This window comes from Procambarus clarkii, unplaced genomic scaffold, assembly GCF_040958095.1.
Source record: "Procambarus clarkii isolate CNS0578487 unplaced genomic scaffold, FALCON_Pclarkii_2.0 HiC_scaffold_112, whole genome shotgun sequence".
In the NCBI taxonomy this organism is placed as follows: domain Eukaryota; kingdom Metazoa; phylum Arthropoda; class Malacostraca; order Decapoda; family Cambaridae; genus Procambarus; species Procambarus clarkii.
This window is the reverse complement of record NW_027189145.1, coordinates 2821692-2839201: the sequence shown is the minus strand read 5'-3', so window position 1 is coordinate 2839201 and position 17510 is coordinate 2821692. Positions and strand designations below refer to the sequence as shown.

The 17510-nt window shown below is 45.0% G+C and overlaps 1 long non-coding RNA gene across 1 annotated transcript in view; it reads left to right on the top strand.

The window, feature by feature from the left end:
• The window catches only part of LOC138360476 (uncharacterized), a 172522-nt gene extending 160648 nt beyond the window's left edge, over nucleotides 1–11874 (top strand). The window contains exon 3 of the long non-coding RNA XR_011226417.1: nucleotides 11764–11874. This is a non-coding gene — a long non-coding RNA (uncharacterized lncRNA). The remainder of the gene's footprint in view (nucleotides 1–11763) is intronic.
• Nucleotides 11875–17510: the final 5636 nt, after the last annotated feature.

The following is a 17510-nucleotide window of genomic DNA, read 5'->3' as shown; positions in this document are numbered from 1 at the left end:
GTCCACCCCTCCCCAGGTTCGGTTCTGTGATCCTGCGGGTTCTTCGGTTCCATCTTTACGGAGGTTTCCGGCTTCCCGCGTCTCATCTTCTGAGGTGCGGGAGGCCCTGGCGGCGTTCCTCCTGCACGACGCGGATTATGCCTTCGTGATGAATCCGCGTTCCTTCGTGTACTGTTCTTCTTGTTCGTACTGGGTTCGTTATGAAGTTCCGGAGTCGGCCTGGTCGGCAGATTGTCCTCTTTTCTTGTTGGAGGGTTGGCACATGTTCTGTCGGTCCCGCGCGCTTGAGTCGGCGAGGGACCGCGCCGACTCAAGAGAGACTTGAGAGACTCAGTCGGCGTTTCAGGTTTTCCTGGGGGGCGACTTTGAGCATCTCAATGCTTGTTTGTTCGCCCCTGCCCTTCCGCGGGATGTTGGTGTCATGCAGCTTCACGTGCAGGTTCCTTTCCTTTCAACTGCCTTGATTGTGGAGGATTTGCATACTCGTGGCCTGCATGCTTCGGCCCTGCGTTTCTTTTCCCTCCTTTAGCTGTCCTCGTACTGGCTTGAGTTGGATGTGGGGGTACTTGGGGCCGTGGCCAGGTCCGGTGCGTTGCCTTCCGTTGTGCAGGTGTCGTCTGCTTTGGTGAAGCTCTTCGCGCCACTCCTGCGTGATGTGGTTTTGCAGTTCTATGCTTCTCGCTTCGCATGTTGGCATTCGGTGCTGGCTTCTTCCTTAGATTCCATTTGGGTCCTGGCTCTTCGGTTGTCTTTGCGTTTTTGTCCGTTGCTGTTTGCTGAATCGGCTGTCGTGCAGTACCTGCAGGCGCCCTCGGTTAGTTGTCGGTCTATGTCTGCGTTGTTATTGCCGCGGGGGGGGGGGGGGGCGGGCTCGTGGGGGGCCTTCCGGGAAGGGTCGTGCCAGGGCTCGGGGATCTTTTCATCGTGGTAGGCCATTGATGCCAGATTCGGGGCAGGCGCAGCCTATGGTTCCAACAGTTTCTGGTCAGCGCGGGGATCACCCTCATTATCGCTTGGATTCTCGCAAGACGCATCGGTTCTTTCACGGTATGTCCCATTGACAGGGCGATGGAGGGGTGGTTGCTCGGCCTGGTTGCACGCGCTTGGTCCTGTGATTCGCAGGCTTTTCGGGTCATTTTGTGCCACCTGTGGTGGCGTTGGGTGGCTCCTCCTCCCTTGGAGGGGGGGGGATCGGGGCTGGGAAGGCAGGCCTCTTTTCCTGCGCTCTGTCAGATCATCTCGGAGTCGGTTTGCTTTGGCGTAGTCGAAACGACTATGTCCCTGAGGTGGGTTTTTCGCCTGTCTCCGGTCCCGAAACAGGACTGCGCGGAACTCCGGTTCATTCTAGACTTCTCCCGTCTGAACCCGTGGATTTATTGCCCCTCCGTCATGGTGCCTATTCTATCCCAGGTCCGTCTTCTGTTGGAGCTGGGCGCTTGGATGGTGTCCCTGGACCTCAAGGGCGCGTATTTACATGTCTTGGTTCACCCCAGGTTCAGGGTCTGGCTCGGTTTTGTTGTGAGGCGTCAAGGTTACCGCTTTCGTTGTCTTCCCTTCGGGTTCAATCTGCTGCCTCGTGTTTTCACACACCTTACTTGGGTCATGGTGTCCCAACTGCGTCTGTTAGGTGTTGTTAGGTGTTAGGTGTTAGCATCATGCATATCCTTTGCTTGACGTTCAATGCCAGGAAACCACACCTTTTCTCGTAGCAGCTGTTTGGTCCTAACAAGACCTTGGTGTCCTTGATGTGCAAGCTTCAGAGCACGTTGCTGGAGAACAGCTAGAATGACGATACGAGTACCTCGCAGCACGGTGTCGCATTGTTGCATAACACTTAATTCTGTCTGGATGCGTTCAAGTGCTTTGAATGCATCTTGGTCAACTCCTGAGGGTGGGATGCGTGGAAACTTTTTCTTAGTCAATGCATCCACTGTTGCTTGCAGAGTTGGGTCCTCTAGGGTTGCAGTATGTATTTCATCAAGAGTGAGAGCCTTAGGGACTGCATCACAGGTTACAGAGTGTACATATTCCTCGGCAACTTGCTGATGCTTGGTGATGGTGAAACTGTTGGCAGGATGTCGACTGATGTAATCAGCGGGATTGCCTGCACCCGGCTTGTATTTCACCGTAAAGTTGTATGGTTGCAGACGAAGAGCCCATCTCTCAATGCGAGCTGGCGGTTTGGACTTTGGATTATTGAAGATGGTCTCCAACGGTTTGTGGTCAGTGACTATCGTGGTGAAGGGCGCACCAAGCAGATACACATTGAAGTGTTCACAGCCCCATACAAGAGCAGGAGCTTCCTTCTCTGTCTGACTGTATCGTTGCTCAACATCTGTGAGAGAACGGCTGGCGTAGGCAATTACTACTCTGGAATCTGGTTGACCAGGTTTGTGTTGGGCTAACACAGCACCTAAACCAACAGGACTAGCATCCACCATTAACTCAGTGTCCATTGATGGATCAAAATACGCAGCAGTCGCATTCTCTACTACAGTAGTGCATCTTTCACAGCATCAAATGCATTTTGCTCGATATCGCTCAAGTACCATGATGCATTTTTCTTCAGGAGCTCACGTAGAGGCTTCGTAATGGTAGCAAAATCTGGAATGAAGCGAGAACAGTAGTTTGCCATTCCCAGAAAACTATGTACTTCAGTGGAGGTTGAAGGAGGTGCAGCATTCTTGATATCTGCAACTTTCTTAGGATCTGGAGACAGACCTTTGTCACTAAGTACATGTCCAAAGAATTCAATTTTACGTTGATTGAACTTACACTGCTCGGCTTAACGTCAGATTCTTTTCTCGTAAGCGTTGCAATGTTGCACGAAGAGCTTTGTTGTGTTCAGCTTGGGTACGGCCATAAACAATGATGTCATCAGACATGTTGTCAGCATTAGGTATATCTTGCAATACCTGGCTGATGATGTGCTGGAATACCTCGGCAGCACTGTTGATACCAAAACTCAGGCGCTTGTACCTATACAGACCTCGATGTGTCGTAAACGTTGTGATGAAGCGACTCTCATCATCAAGTTCAAGCTGATGATAGCCCTTGTTTAAATCTAACTTGCTGAATACAGTTGCACCATTCAAGCGGTAGATCATATCATCTACAGTGGGTGTAGGATGGCGTTCACGCATTATTGCCTTGTTGGGAACACGCATGTCCACACAAATGCGTATCTCATCTGGATTCTTCGGCTTTGGTGGAGTGACAATTGGGCTTACCCATGGTGTTGGGCCTGTTACTGGTTCAATGATATCTAGTTCCATCAGCCTATCCAGTTCGGCATCGACTTTCTTGCGAGTATGGAATAGTTGTCGGCGATGTGGTTGGGCAACTGGAATTACATCTGGGTTGATATGCAGATGTACTTTGCTATCAGTATAACAACCTATGGATTTAAATCGATCAGAAAATTCAGCAACAATACCGTCAACATTGTTTGCAGATTCCACTGCTACAGCATTAGAAAGCTGAAGTAGCCCCAATTTAGTTGAAGTCTTGTAACTGAGTAGACTCCTTTACATTCCTAACAACATGGATTGTAGTAGTGAGCATTGCACTCTTTGACTTAATCTCTGCAGTGAAAGTTCCAATCACTGGCAAGGCTACCTTTGAAGCATAGGCAGTGACTTTGCCATTATAGTTCTCAAGCTTTGGGAACTGTTTTTTAAGTTTCTCATAGTGGCACTCAGCAATGGTGTCAATGTTTGATTGATCCAATGTCAATGAGAACTTTGAGACAAATACCAGCAATGTATACTATAGTCTCTGGGTTGTTTGGAAGATCATTCCATTCTGTGATTGCTTGTACTCCATAAGCATAATCACATTCACTGTCATCTAAGACTGGTTGTAATGAAATGTTGTCTTGTACATTATTAACATTCTGGATATGAGGTGCAATATTGTGTTTACCACCTCGACCCCTATGGCCTGATCCTCGTACAGTGCTTTTATTCATTGACTGTGGTTTCTTTAGTGCAGACCGACACATAGCACCAAAATGACCTAGTTTTCCACACCCATAGCACTTCTTACCTTGAGCAGGACAAACATTATCTTGGTGTGGGTAGTCTCCTCCACAATTGCAACATTTATTGTTGACACCCTCTGATGTGAGTCGTTGTGACTGCTTGAGTCTTGTTCCATGACTCCAGTTGTGATGTGGTTCTCGGCTCAATTTACTGTTAGGTTTGCCATGATATCTTCTTTGATCACGGTGTCCTCCCTGAACCTTACGTACCTCATCACTGTTAGTAACAGTGGCAGAACCGTTGTTGGCACTGCACACCATGACACGAGCATCACGTGCAGCATCTTCCATTCGACGAGCAATATCCAGTACTGTATCTTGCACCTTCACTTTCACACGTTGAAATGAATTGCATAAGTTTCTCTTTTTGTTTCCTTATATCAGAAACAGTACTAGTGCCTATATTATATTCCTTGGCAACACTTGAGGTCGACCGGCCATGTTCACAAAGTTGTATAACACGTAGCTTGTCCTTAAGTGTTAGGACAACCTTCTTCCTCTTTCCACCTCCAGAACGATTCATGCTGCTACCAGACATAGTCTTGGCCAAAAATGTTCAAAGTTACTATGAAAATAAAAAAAGTTATTTAAAAAAATATTTCACTAATGGCGCGGCACTGTGGTGTAACACGAGGCTAGAGAGCACATGGCTTGACCAGGCCTGGACGGGTCCACTCGGGCCAGGAAGGAGGCACGTTACGTAGGCCGCCAGGAGGAAAAAAAAAAATATTTTTGAAGGAAACTTCAGCCTGTGCACATTGTTTTTAGGAAACTTGTATGGAATTTTTTATTACATAATTACTAGTATTTCTTTTGATTTTGGCTATGATGAATTGTTCTAAAATTGATAGTAATTACTGTACTGTAGTGTATAGGCCACTCCCCATCCCCCCCAGGTGGTCCCTCCCAACGCTCCCCTCTCTCCCGACACCACCCACCCACCCCACCCCCACCCCACCCCCACCTACACCATGCGCCTCGAGTCTCGGGCAGACGGGATTAATACCGTATAGCCAGCCTCATGTTTTTATATACGGACAAAGGCACGATTATCCGGGGGACTGACCGGATAGTGTAATTTCTGCAGAAAACATGCTTTAATCTGGTCCCTGTGGCTATTTTGGCCGGATATTGTGATAACTTTATCCGTTCACGATTTTGGCCGTATAAGGGCGTTTTTCGGATGTTCGAATCCCGGATAATCGCGGGGTTACAGTATCTTGGTAAGAGAACTTTCATCATCAACAAGTTCTAGAGCTCTTCGACGGAGACGTGTAGATGTGCATGTTTCAGTTATTTGCTGTTTGATTTCTTTGTCAACATCAGCAAACTCACAATGGGCTGCTAAACCCTGCAGACGTGTATGGTATTGATCTACAGTTTCATTAGAGAGTTGTCTGGCTCTCCTGAAATGCATAATTTCCATTGCAGTATTTTGCCTTGGTTTGAAATGCTCTGTTAGTTTGGCTTTGGCAATGTCATAATCTTTGGCACCACCAGTGTCTTTCAGTGTGTCAAAGATGTCACAAACTCTATCACCTGCATAATGAAGTAGAAAGGCACGCTTTCTTTCAGCACTTTTGATGTCAGAAACTATCAACAAATTTTCAAACCTTTTAAGCCATTTGACCCACCTCTGTGACAGGTTTGTCTGGTCACAGTCAGGATCAAATGCAGGAACCTGAGGTATATTTACCATTTTTACTGAATAAAAGTAAACTTATCACTTAAAATGTTCCTCAGAATATTAAACACTTACTGCACTGTATATGTTAGTTAAGAATTCACTGTAATTACTTTAATTTTGCAAAGCACACAAGCATTTTAATGCAAAAGTTCACAGCAGAGCACAATACAGCAGCAACTGACTTCTTACCTAGCCCTTGTGTACATATGTTGTTCCTACTCACAACAGCACAGCAGTTGTCAGCAGTTGGTACAGCAGTTAGTTCACAGCGTCAAGAATTTTGTAGCACGGAGCGTCGTTTCGTAACCAAAACATCAGGTTTTGTACACATCAAAGCGTCGTTTCGTACACAGCATCGGCTCGCAGATTACTCAGTACACAGCTTGAGTCAGCACATAGCTTGGGGTAGCACATAGCATTGGTTAGCACACAGCATTGGTTAGCACACAGCATCGGTTTGCATACAGCATCGGGTATGGTGCTCACAGTTTCTCTTCCTCCTCCAGGCAGCATGCTTCTCCCTTGTGTTTTAAACTGAACAAATACCTGCGTTCACAGTTCATCCTCGTCACCAATGTGGTGTTTGTGTGTTACTGAGGAAGTCTTGATTGTAGGGTTGATGTAAAGCCATGACTTGGTTACTGACTTTAATACGTATATAAACAATTACATGACTAGTAGCTTCCAAGCTGGTAGCGTCCTGTGTGCTCTTGTTTACCTTCTCTGGCGTCCCAGCCGCCGCACATAGAAAACGGATGGTACCGTTTTCTGTGAACATGACATCCACCAGTAAACAACATGATAAGTCGTGCAGACGACACACCTCCCTCACCAAAATGGCGACTCTATTGCTGTTATTACACTATTCACACATTGTATATAAGTATCTACATTTGTGTTCACTATAGCGAACCCCTAAGCTGGTATGGTAAGTCCAGTCAATAAAAGGTAGCCACACACAGTCAGAAGACGATGCCACCATCCTCCCTCTCTCAGCATTACTCCTCTCACCATGGAGCACAGCGCTAAATATCAATGCAATCCTGCTATTATCAGAATCCTGGTCAGTTTTATCACAGTCAGGGGTATTCTGTAATACTGCCATTGATAAATAATAGCATGTACATATATCTTTTGACATTTTTAGGCGATACTGTGGTTACAAGCTGAACAGCGGTGCTGTGAGCTCATGCTGCATGCGTCAGCCTTGGTGGCTCTCACACCCAGGAATGTTGGCAACGATTTTTTTCTAGGTGGCGTTTGTCAGCTATCAGTCGTGGCTGCACTATAGCTGCCCCTATCCCACGTGTTGTGTTTAAATTAAAGTGCTAGACACTAAAACAGCTATTAATGTATTGCGCAGTTTCGGTAATGTTACTCACATCATCTATATATGTATAGTACTGTCTAAGGGTTAATGTGTGCTTGTTCGCCCCTGTGCTTTCTCGGGATGTTGGCCTTGTGCAGCTGCAGGTGCAGGTTACTTCCCCTTTCAGCATCCTTGGTTGCGGAGGATTTGCGCACTCGTGGGCATTTGGCTTCAGTCTTGTGCTTCTTTTCCCTTCTCGAGCTGTCTTCTGCCTGGCTTAAGGAGGATGTGTGGAGCTGTTGAGTGCCGGGCCTTTGTCTAATGTGCTGTTCTTGGTGGCACGGGCATCGGCCACACTATTGAAGTTCTTTGCGCCAATCCTGAAGGAGGCTGTGTCTCTGTTCTTTGCTTCTCACCTCGCGTGCCATCAGCCTGTGCTCGCTCTCTCTTTGGAATCCGCTTGTGCCCTGGCTCTTAGGTTTTCATTTCCATTTTGTCCATTGCTGTTTGCAGAGGCTACTGTCATTCAGTTTCTGCAGGTGGCTTCATCTACCTGTCTTCCTCTGTCAGTCTTGTTGATTCTCCAGGGTGGCCGTTCTTGGCCTTCTCAAAAGGGTTGTGTCAAGGCTTGGGAGTTCTGCTGGTTGTGGTGGGCCATTGGTACCAGCTTCTGAGCTGACATTGCCTTTGGAGCTGGCGTCGTCTGGTCAGCGAGATAATCACTCTGTTCGATGGTCGGCTTCTTGCAAGGGGCGTCGGCCCTTTTGCAGTTCGCCCTGTTGACTGGGCGATGGTGAGGGAGGCTCTTTTGGTTTGCTTGTACTTGGTCCCATAATTCGTTGGCGTTTTTGGTCGTGTCATCCAGCCCGTGGTGGCATTGGGCGGCTCCTTCCCCTGCAGGGGGTTTGGGGCTGGCATAGCAGGCTTCTTTCCCTGTGCTTCGTCGGGTCATCTTGGAGTTGGTACTCTTGGGCATGGACAAAATGACACCTTCCCTCAGGTGGGTTTCCCGCCTGTTTCCAGTGCCGAAACGGGATTGTGCAGATCTGCAGTTCATTCTGTACTTGTCCCGTCTGAAACCCTGGATTCCTTGCCCTCTCTTTTCAGATGACCACCCTGTCTCAGGTCCGGCTTCTTTTGGAGTCGGGTGCCTGTATGGTGTCCCTAGACCTCAAGGATGCGTATTGGCACATTCCTATTCATCCAGGGTTCATGGACTGGTTGGGTTTTGTGGTGGTGTGTCAGGCTTACCGCTTTCATTGCCTTCCTTTTGGCTTGAATCTGGCACCTCGCGTATTCACGGGGTTTACTCGGGTCGCGGTGACCCGCTAGCAGATGCAGACAAACCGTCTGCATCTGCTAGCGGTTTGGGTCCTGGCCTACCTCGACGACTGGCTGGTGTGGGCTCGCAATCGGTCCATTTGTCTGCTCGCCATGGGTGTGGTTCTTTCCCAGCTCGCCAGGTTCGGGTTCCTGGTGAATTGGAGGAAGTCCCATCTGACTCCGTCCCAGGTTCGGACCTGGCTGGGTCTTGTTGGGACTCTCGGACTGCTTCCACGTCTCTCCCTCCAGAGACATTGCTGCAGCTGTGGTCCTGCCTTCAACTGTTTCTGGGGGAGTCCTGGGTCACTCGGTGGTTGCTCAAACAGTTGTGCAGGAGTCTGCACTTCACCATGCTGGTCTGTCCGATGGCTTGGGTTTGACTTTGTTGTCTGTTCTGGTTCCTTTGGTGATGCCCCTTCCGGTTCTCTAGCGATCGTTAGGTTCGTCCTTCATGGCCCTTGTGTCTGTTGCTGCATTAGGGTTCCTTTTTGGGGTTTTTGGGGTTAAGTGCCATGGTGCTTTCTCGATCCCTCGCGCGATGTGTTCATGGACGCGTCGTCTCTCGGCTAGGGTTTTATGACCGGTGCTCACCAGGCCGGCCAGGGGCGATGGTGTCCGTTCCATTTTGCTCACAACATGGTAGTTTGCGGTAGTTTGGCTTTTGCTGCGGAGGGTTCAGGGTGCTTGGGGATCAACCATATGGCTCTCTGGTGGTTCATTGCCTGAACCGCGGGGGTTCTCTTCGGTCCTAGCCTGTTTGGGGCTGGTCGCTTTGAGTGGCTCGTCTGCTGGCTTCTCAGGGTTTGGCTCTCAGTGTGGTCCATATCCGTGAAGTGTACAACGTCCTGGCGGACGGACTGTCTCGGTTCATTCCTCTGTCCACGGAATAGACAGTCAATGCCGATTCCTTCCGTTGGCTCTGCCGGACGTACGGACTCATTGACATGAACCTTTTTGTGTCAGCATGGTCTCGGCGTCTCCTGATTTATGTGGCGCCCTTGCCCGACTGCGAGGCTGTTTAGGTGGATGCTTTTCGGCAGGAGTGGTAGTGGTCGGGCTGTGTCCCCCTTGTCCAGCTGTTGCTTCAGATTCTGGCGAGGTTAGAGTCCTCCCAAGGGAGAGTAGACCTCGTGGCCCCTTGGAGGCTGGCCCAGCCTTGGTTCCAGGCGTTGCTTGCTCAATGTGCAAACCCGGGGTGCTTCCTATGACTCCGCCTTTTCCAGCAGGTCAGGCCAGTCAGGTATGTGACTGGTTCGGTGTTTTCTGCTCATTGCGTCTGGTCGTTTTGATACGAGTTTATCACTATTTGTATGGTGATCAGGTGGCTACGTTGATAGTGAACCATCTTCGAGCTTCGTCTTGGCTACATTATGACATTTCCTGGCGTTCATTCTGCCATTTTCATTCTTTTTCATAGATTTTCTTCTATTTCAGATCGAGTTGTCTTGTCTTTTCTTGGCTTTTTCAGGACTGTCATTTGATACCTAATACTTTTGCCTCGTATTGTGCGGTGCTGGTGGAGGTGCTCCAACTTGTGTTCAGGGTAATGTCTCTTCGGCCCCATTCTGTAAGCTTTCTCATACTTTGTTTCACTTCCGGCCTGCTCATGCGTCACCTGAGCCGTCCTGGTCCTTGGGACAGGATGCTCGTCTATCTTTCCTCTCTTCGGTTTATGGTGGCCTCTTTGATTCAAGATTGTTTTTCCAAGGCTCTGTTTTTGTTGGCATTGGCCTCTGGGAGTCGGGCTGGGGAGCTTCATGACCTCCTCCTGCACAGGGTGTTTCTGCTCTTTCAGTCCTGGTGGCAGGTTTGTTCGGTTACAGTCTTCTTCTTTTCTGGCGAAGAACAAGATGGCTGCTTTCCGGAGGGGTCCTTGGATCATTGATGCTTGGTTGGTCAGGCCGAGGGTGCATCATGTGTTGTGTCTGGTTATGACTCTTCGTCGTTATCTGTGCTTCAGCTTCGATTTTGGGGATGTGCTTTGGGTTGATCCGGTTTCCCTCGTTCCCTGTTCCAGGGCGCGAGTCTCCCAGGTCATCCGCAGGGTTATTAAGTCTAGTCAGCCTGTGGTCTATCCTCGTGCCCATGACGTTAGGAAGTTTGCTGAATTGGCTGCCGTGTTTGGTAACATGTCTTAGGCTGATATTTGGGCGCGGGGATTTTGGAGGTCGAACAGGGTCCTAATTGCTCGTTAATTGGTTAACATTCTTGCTCCTGGGCATTCCTGTGTTGCTTTGGGACGCAGGTTGCAGTCTTGACTTCGCGTTGAGGAGTTTGTGGCAGCCACCTCCCAGGTAAGTCCCTCTTTTGACATATCTTTGGTTATGTAGCTCCAGGGAGCTGAAGAGGCTCCCCACAGAAAACCAGCATTGAATGTAATGAAATGCCATTTTCTGGGCGTGCCTTAGAGGCTCCCTGGCAACCCTCCCTCCCTCCAGTCAGTGGTTTTTGCATGGTTGATGCTTAGCTTTCGAACTGGATGACTGAGTAGCAGGCGCAGGGAGGAGAGCGCTGCGCGGACGTGTGGTGCGGCAGTAGAGTGTGACATTTGCTTGTTTCCTTGGTATTGGAGGGAGTTCTTCCTCTCTGTTCGGTTTTTAGTTGTTAGTTTCTTACCATGTGGAGTTTTTGTTATGCCTACCTTTCTGGGTGCCTAACCCTAGTTGTTGGCAGATAAGGAAAACCCCCAACCACAAAGGGGTTTTCCAGGGCCATAAACCACCAACCACAAAGGGGTTTTCCAGCGCCATAAACCCCCAACCACAAAGGGGTTTCCCAGGGCCATAAACCACCAACCACAAAGGGGTTTTCCAGGGCCATAAACCCCCAACCACAAAGGGGTTTTCCAGGGCCATAAACCACCAACCACAAAGGGGTTTTCCAGGGCCATAAACCCCCAACCACAAAGGGGTTTTCCAGGGCCATAAACCACCAACCACAAAGGGGTTTTCCAGGGCCATAAACCCCCAACCACAAAGGGGTTTTCCAGGGCCATAAACCACCAACCACAAAGTGGTTTTCCAGGGCCATAAACCCCCAACCACAAAGTGGTTTTCCAGGGCTATTGCTCCCTGCAACCTCTTTGAAGAGGCCAGGTTCTGGCTCGTGGTCCTTGGTAGGCCAAATTCCATAGCTAATGGCCCGGTCATATTTAGCACACATTAGCCTGATAGCGCTAGTGTGCCAAAAGGGCCCACCCAGAAAATAGCGCTTCATTACATTCAATGATGTTTTTTTTGCATAAGAATTACAACCTTAATTTATTGAATTATAATAATAATGTCTGAATGCCTTGACCCAAGGATTTAGCATGGAATATATTGGAGAGAATACCAAGGCAGTTAATCAGTTAAACAAAACAAAATTGGCTTTCCAATAAATAAAAATTGATCACAATCACAGATCACAAGCTGCACTCGACGATCGTTGGAAGCAGACGTGTCCGTTCTGCTAGACATCAGGATCATGAGTGCTTTACTCTAGAAGGTCAGCCCCACTCCCAGCCTGCTTTCTTATACTGGGAGGAGATGGACAGCTTTTTTCAGTAATTTGAAGAGTTAACCAGCCGACCGTAATGTGAAGAGTTAACCAGCCGACCGTAATGTGAAGAGTTAACCCGCCGACCGTAATGTGAAGAGTTAACCAGCCGACCGTAATGTGAAGAGTTAATCAGCCGACCGTAATGTGAAGAGTTAACCAGCCGACCGCAATGTGAAGAGTTAACCAGCCGACCGCAATGTGAAGAGTTAACCAGCCGACCGCAATGTGAAGAGTTAACCAGCCGACCGTACTGTCAGTGAGAGGGCATCTTCCCTCAACACTCCCTGTGTTAGCTGTTTGTCCTTGTCGAGCTGCCTGCTCATCACCATGCATTACAGATGCTACAAGGTTAGTCGTATGCCCCTCGATGAGCATCCGTTTTCCAAGACAGACCTCCTGAAGCTCTTTAACCCTTAAACCATGCAATACATACATATACGATGGAGGTAACTATCATGAAATCGCACAAATCGTACATATACGATTGAGGGTCTAGTGCACGATTTTAAATGCCCCACAAGGGACATTTAGACCAGTCAGCTATAGACCAGTCACAGTCGATAGTAAACAGACGCCATCTTGAAAAAAAATTGTGGGTAACATATCCGGGTGTGAGAGCCTCAGTACTGAGTGAACAACCAAGGCTGGGGCATGCAGTATGAGCTAACAGCACTGCTGTTCAGCTTGTGAACACAGCATCGCCTAAAAATGTCTAAATATATATGTACATGCTATTATTTAGCGATGATAGTATTACAGAAGACCCCTGTGACTGTTAAAAATGACCTGGATTCTGATAATAGCAGCATTGTGGTGATAATTAGCGGTGTAGTGGGAGGAGTAATCTTGGTGGGGAGGGAGGGAGGTAGCATCATCTGCTGACTGTGTGACCACCTTTTACTGTCTGGACTCACTATACCAGCTTAATGGTTTACTATGGTGAACAAAACATGCAGATACAGGGGTAACTCGCTTTAAGAGTTTAATCCGTTCCTGGAGACGGCTCGTATTCCGAAGCTAATTTCCCCATAAAAAATAATGGGAAATGAATTAATCCGTTCCTGACTACTTCAAAAACCCCACATCAAACTAAATTTTTATACCTAATTCATCTAAATAAACTTACAAAACTATGTTCAAGTTATTACTTACCTTGCTGTTGAATGCTGTAGGCGTATGGAAGATGGTGAGGAGGGGGAGGAGGAGAGGAGTTACTGTTTGGAAGGGGAGTCACCTTCCATTATTACATCAGGCAGTGAGGTCCTTTCTGGTGTGCACTCCCTGGCACGTTTTATCTGAGTACCACTAGGTCCTGGTTGTGGCTCACTGCTCGATTTTCTCACCACAAATCTGTCCATGGAAGCTTGCTTTTCCCTTCTTCGCAAGCTGTCTCTGTAGTAAGGCATCACATTGTCATTGAAAAGATTAAGGCAACGGCCTACTACAGCTTTCTCTGGGTGAGTCTTTTCAATAATTGTTTGAATCTCTTCCCACATCTGACACACCTTCCTAATTTCTGCAGAAGGGACATTCGCTACTGCCTCATCCTCCTCCACTGTAGAATCATCAGCTGTGTTGTCTTGCTGTTCCTATTGAAGGGCTTGGAGTTCTTCGGTGGTCAGTTCTTCGTTGTGTTCTTCCACCAACTCCTCCACATCATCATCATTCAGTTCCAAGCCCATTTGCCGGCCCAGAGTAACAATTTCCTCAACAATAGGTGCATCATTTACAGGCTCAAACCCCTCAAAGTCTAGTTCTTTCACACATTCAGGCCACAATTTTCTCCAGCCAGAAATCAGGGTTCTTTGAGTCACTTCTTGCCAGGCTTTGTAAACGAGTTTTAAAGCACTACAAATGTTAAAATGGTGTTTCCAGAACTCTTTGAGGGTGAGGTTTGTGGCTTCAGTCACTTCAAAACATTTCCGGAAAAGTGCCCTTTCATAAAGTTTCTTAAATTTCGCTATGATTTTCTGGTCCATAGGCTGAATTAGAGGAGTGGTGTTAGGAGGAAGGAATTTAACTGTGAGGAATTTATTGTATCTGGGCAACAAATCATCTTCCAAGCCTGGAGGATGAGCAGGAGCATTGTCGAGAAGCACGGCTTTGAGTGGCAAATGTTTCTCCTGCAGATATTTTTCTATGGCAGGGCACACCACTTCATTCACCCACTCCGAAAAAATAAGCCTAGTCACCCATGCTTTTTTATTAGCCTTCCACATCACACACAAATGGATTTCTGCACTTTATACTGTTTGAAAACCCTTGGATTTTCAGAATGATACACTAGCAAGGGTTTAATTTTCAAATCGCCACTCGCATTTGAACACAGCACAAGCGTAAACCTATCTTTCATAGGCTTGTGTCGGGGCAAGGATTTTTCCTCCTTGGTAATGTATGTCCTCTTAGGCATTCTTTTCCAAAACAGTCCTGTTTTGTCACAATTAAACACTTGTTGCGGTAGGTATCCCTCAGCCTCTGCAAACTCTTTTAAATTCCTCAATAAATCGTCCAGCGGCTGGTTTGTCTGAGCTGGCTGCCTCCCCATGCCTTGTAACACTATTGATACCACTTCTTTTTCTAAATTTTTCAAACCAGCCCCTGCTTGCCTTAAAGTCTTCGTATCTGCTTCACTTGTTGCAGGGGTTTTCTTTAGAAGGTCTTCGTGCAACACCCTGGCTTTCTCACAGATGATGGCCTCCGGAACACTATCACCCCTTAATTCCTTGTCATGTATCCAAATTAATAACAACTTTTCCACTTCTTCAAGTATTTGTGGTCTTTGTTTCATCATTGTTCTTACTCCTTTTGCCACTTAGGCACCCATAATCTCATTTTTCTTCTTAAGTATAGTGCATATTGTTGATGTGGCTTTGTTGTACTGCCTACAAAGTTCAACAACACGTGTACCATTCTCAAGCTTCCGAATGATCTCTTGTTTCTCCTCTATTGTCATCCTCACATGGGCTTTCTTGTCTTGATCCTTACCACAGGCTTTCTTGGGACCCATGGTGAGTGTCATCTACATATCTCCTAGACGAAAAGACGACACTTTTTTGTTATTTAAGGACCAATGTCATATTGAGAAATTTAGAGAGTATCTTAATGCACAACATAGTAATATACGTTTTACTGCAGAGTGTGAAGTTGATAATTCATTGTCGTTTCTTGATGTAAAAGTGAATAACCTTAATGGGTTCAACACTAATGTTTTTAGGAAACCAACCTTTACTGGTTTAGGTTTAAATTTTAATTCTTTTGTTCCTGATATTTTTAAGAAAAATGCAATTAACACTCTACTGAATAGGGCCTTTGTTTTATGTTCTAATTGGAATAACTTTGATCAAGAAATTAATTTTCTTGTGAAATTTTTTTCAAATAATGGTTATCCTTTGCATATGGTTTATACCTTTATAAGGAATTTCTTAAATAAGAAGTTTCACCCATCGTGTAGGATTACTACAGTGGAAAGGGATCTTAAATATATTAAATTACCATTTTATGGCACTATTAGCTTTTCTGTAAGGAGTCGTTTGAGGAGACTGTTGCAGCATTGTTATCCTCAAGTAGACTTTAGATTTATTTTTGTCAACACAAATACCATAGGCTCTTATTTTAAATTTAAAGATAAAGTGCCTACCCCTTTGTGCTCAAATGTCGTATATATGTATAATTGTTCCAGCTGTAATGCTGGATATATCGGGAGTTCCATTCGGAACTTTAAGATTAGGATACTTGAGCACCGGGGATTATCTTTCAGGACTGGATTACCATTGTCTAAACCAGCATTTTCGGAGATTAGAAACCATTGTTATGAGTTTGATCATTCTCTGCTGGAATCTGATTTTAAAATTCTGGACACTTGTATGAATGGCCAGTCAGATTTGAGAGTAATGGAATCCTTATATATAAAGGAGCTGCGGCCTCTGTTAAATAGCAACCTTTCAGCTGTTCAATTGTACACTGTATAGTGCACAGTAGGCCCTGTAATTTGATTTATAGTTCATTTTGGTAGTTTAATTTTATTATAATTTTGTTTAGTTTACCATGTCTTTGCCCTTTCTTACTTATTTCAAGTCTTGACATTGTACATTAATATAATCTTTTATTTAGGATATATAATACATTTTTTGGTATTTAATTTTATTTAATATTTGAGTTTTTTATAAGATTTTGGTTAGTACTTTATAATTGTCGTTTATTCTGTTTGTATTTTACATACATTTTTATAGATTTGTAGTCATTATATAAATATTTGTTATAGTGTTTAGTATACAATACAATACAATACAATTTTATTTAGGTAAGGTACATACATACAATAAATATTTACAAGGATTGTTTAACTTATAGGTATAGCTAGTACATACAATGCCTAAAGCCACTATTACGCAAAGCGTTTCGGGCATGATAAACTTAAATGACAAGCTTAATACTAATTGAGCATAATGAATAGAATGAAAACAAGAAATGAAAACATAGATGAAAAAGCAGCACAAATACAATTATGTCGACAAACAGCGTTCTTTAAAGAAAATCTATGTGTTAGGTATCAAGTTTCACTTCTGATCACTTCACGTAAGTTTAATAGAATGGTTTGTTTTAGTAGTTATAAAATTTATCTTGTAGTTTAATGGATTTTTAAATTAGCTTTAATATATGTGACAGTTAATAAGTTTTATTTGTATTAATCACTTTAAATGCGCTTAAGTGTTTTGTTTTTTAGGCATTTTCCTTTCTTTGATAGGCAATTATATTCAGTAAGAGTTCTTTGTTTACCAGTTATTTGATTGTGATTTCTGTTTTTTCTTTTAGATCTGATGATGAATACGAGAAGTATTCGAAACGTTATGCATTTTAAAGTAAAGAATCTGAAACAAGATGTTCAGTATATCCCTGGTTTTCCTATTCATCTTAAAATTAAGATTCCCGAAGGGAACATCGATCATATATATATATATATATATATATATATATATATATATATATATATATATATATATACAGTATATATATATATATATATATATATATATATATATATATATATATATATATATATATATATATATATATATATATATATATATATAATGCAGAATAACCACATGTGAAAAATAGAGAATGCTTAATGCGTTTTTGGCAAATTCGCCTTCATCAGAGCTAAGTAGAATGAAGATAAGAAAATATTGCTGATCAGACCTTTATATCCACCAGGGCAGAGCACCTGACCACCAAGAATAAGTGAAGGAAAGGAATTATAAGAAGGTAACTGCAGAAGGCCTATTGGCCCATACGAGGCAGCTCCTATTAATATCTCCAAGTGCCAAACGTGTTAAATAGATGCTATATTGTTTTGACGTGCTATATTGAGGTTTAAATAGGGATCCAACTTGTACATACCGGGGCTCACATTAAGGCTGTTGTTACAATGTTTGATCAGAGCAGACTCAATCACGTTTCGTTCAACAAAATCCTTACTTTTAACAATACATTTTGCCCCTGTGAAGTCGATAGAATGATTACATAAACTGGAATGTAAATACAATGCACTGGAGTGCTGGGCTGTACGAATAGCATATGAATGCTGTTTTAAACGCGAGGAAAGAGAT